At 41.7% G+C, this 2,834-nt stretch overlaps 1 long non-coding RNA gene across 1 annotated transcript in view; it reads left to right on the top strand.

Moving 5' to 3' along the window:
• The first annotated feature begins 2,798 nt into the window (after nucleotides 1-2,798).
• Nucleotides 2,799-2,834, top strand: part of LOC116696433 (uncharacterized) — an 11,580-nt gene continuing 11,544 nt past the window's right edge. The window contains exon 1 of the long non-coding RNA XR_004333726.1: nucleotides 2,799-2,822. This is a non-coding gene — a long non-coding RNA (uncharacterized LOC116696433). The remainder of the gene's footprint in view (nucleotides 2,823-2,834) is intronic.

Here is a 2,834-nt window from a genome sequence, read left to right as displayed (position 1 = left end):
AAGTACTGTTTTTTTAAATGGAGTCTGGTTGGTTTAGCGCTAGCTACGTCGTAGCGGTTTCTGGGGAACAGAAAGGTCTTAAATAGATTTTTAAAAGGTTGATCTCTGAAGAGATGAGTCACTTAACACTTCACCATTATAACAATACGGTATGTATTTAAAATGTTAGCAAAACCGGTATTGTATTTATATTTGCTAAGGCTCGCATCGCTAACTCACCAGACTCCATGTAAATAAACAGACATTTTTACAAGGGAGAGTTGTGCATGATGGCGAAGGGGAGGAAACCTATCTGCAGCTTGTTCCCTGCAAGTGGATTTAAATAATGTCATTCTCTAACACAGCACATTTAATTCTCTAAAAAAACTCTTATGACTTAGAGCATAAATCCTTTACATCCTTAAAGTTTGAGGACTTACGGTGTTTGTGCAGGAAGATTGCAGAGCGTCTTAATCTCTCCTGGACAAACAGCATTAGTTACATTATTTGGACAGTAAATGTTCGGAGGGTAAAACAGATGAACATGTCTGACTCCGCCCCCCTGTCTGCCTCTTGACCAATCACAGCTCACTGAGCTACCTAACTTTGGTTGGCATTCATGTTGTTTATAAGTCTCAGCTCCTGCACAAGCACGATTCCTTCAGCATCAAAGTAATCCAGTGAGATGTGTCTTTACAGTCTTATTCATAATTAACATTATTTTTTGATTACATATAAAACATGCACTTTACAACATGAACACATCCCCCGCCCAAACACACACTTGTTGACCATAATCTCCAAAAGAACTACTTCCTGTCCCTGGTCTACTTCCTGTCCCTGGTCTGCAGGTATTCCACAAGTGTCCCTGGTCTAGAAGAAGTCTCCCAGCTGATCCTGCCTCGGACCGACCAAAGCTGGAGAAACAGTTATCAGCTGATGGGATCTTACCGAGCTACTGAGCATGTGCAGCTCCCAACAAAGATAGGATAGAAGGGAGATGTCTCACTCTGGAGCTAAGACTAGTGAGATGTCTCACTCTGGAGCTAAGACTAGTGAGATGTCTCACTCTGGAGCTAAGACTAGTGAGATGTCTCACTCTGGAGATAAAACTAGTGAGAAGTCTCACTCTGGAGTTAAAACAGAGACCTAAACAACACAGGATGGAAACAGGATCTGCAGCAATGTGCAGTACAACATAAACATGGTGTTTTTAGAAAACGAAACCATGTAAACCTATTCTGGTCCAACCTCAAAATACAATTATGAACCTGAAGATGAGCAGAATATGGTGATTTAAATGCCGGCTACATGCCATTCACGTTGGACAACAAAGACCAACTCTCAGATCCAAGGATGAACGAGTTTGTTTTCAGGATACACAAAGAGATTTGAGGGCTTTCTTGTTAAGAGGTAAGAGGTTTTTAAAAAGGTGGAGCGACCTCTGACCTCCCGTCTGTGTGAAGAATTACTCTAAAAACACTTTTAACGTAAAACACTCTTTGAATCTTCAGGATCCACTCAGTTAAATGCCCCTGACATACTATCGATTACCGTGTTGTTTGATAAAAGGACTCTGATTAGCTCAATGTTTGGATAATATGACTATTGATTATTTTGGCATTTACTTCATTGATTAGCTGTTGTGTGGGGACTACTGATTACTCGGGGTACTTATTCATCAGACCTTCTGGATCCAGACTTCACTTCACAGATGCTGTAGTCTGGGAATCTGTTACGGGACATAACAGGAGGAGGACCCAAAAGCAGAGGCGGGGCAGGCGGGTAGAACTCAAAAACGTGTTTATTGCAGTCCAAGGGAAAACACAGAAAAGTCCCAAAAAACAGGTAAACCGAGGAACATCAAAAAACCCCAAAACACACAAACAGAGCAGGGCTGGTTCCAGGGGAATACTCACAGAGAGCAAAAACAAACGGACGGGACAGGAAAACTCCGGGAGCGAGGACACATGTAGCACAACAAGATTGTGGACAAAACTAATGGTGCAGCACAAGACAATGGGAACACAGAGGTTAAATACAAGAGGTAACGAGGTAATGGGGAACAGGTGAGACGTCAGGTGAATCACATTAGGGCGGGGCAGGACAATCAGACAAACAAAGTGAAGTTAGACAATACAAGACAAGACAAGACAGGAAGCTGACTACCAAAATAAAGCGGAAGCATAACAAACACACACATGGAAACATAAGACTGAATCTATGACACCAGACTAGGGAGAAAACCGGGACGAAAACACAGGGAAGGCCAGACGGGAAAATAACCCCAAACAAAAACCCCAACCCACAACAGGAATCTGTTTTAATCCCTTTAGACAGATTTCCAGACCACTCACACACTACGACGTATTGTTTTTTTTTAGCCTGACTTTGTTTAACTTTTGGCAAACTAGTAATATTAATAAGGATATTCCATATACATGATAACTAGGGTTGGGTATCCTTTGGGTTTTTTCCAATACCGGTGCTAAAATTACGCTTTTAAAATGATGCCGGTGTCAAACGGTGCCTGAACTGAAATATATATATATATTTTTTTAATTTTAAGGCCATATGGTCCAAATTAAATGATTGATTAATAATGTAATAATAACTTACAACAATGACTTAGTTAACCAGTAAATTGCTGGGAAACAACTAAAAGCGTTTGGTCGTCTCCTTTAGCATCTTGTAACACGCGCTTATTCGGGACTATTGGCGTCCTTTTTGACGATGTTAGGTTGAGGGAAAGCTCGTGGGGGGGGGGGCTTACGGTCCCGTTAACAGAACGGTTAAGGACACACGTGGGACACAAACCCTGGTCTCCTTGGTGAAAGTCCTGTGTTTGATCCATC

This window comes from Etheostoma spectabile, chromosome 10, assembly GCF_008692095.1.
Source record: "Etheostoma spectabile isolate EspeVRDwgs_2016 chromosome 10, UIUC_Espe_1.0, whole genome shotgun sequence".
Classification (NCBI taxonomy): Eukaryota; Metazoa; Chordata; class Actinopteri; order Perciformes; family Percidae; genus Etheostoma; species Etheostoma spectabile.
This window is presented reverse-complemented; position numbering and strand designations above follow the sequence as displayed.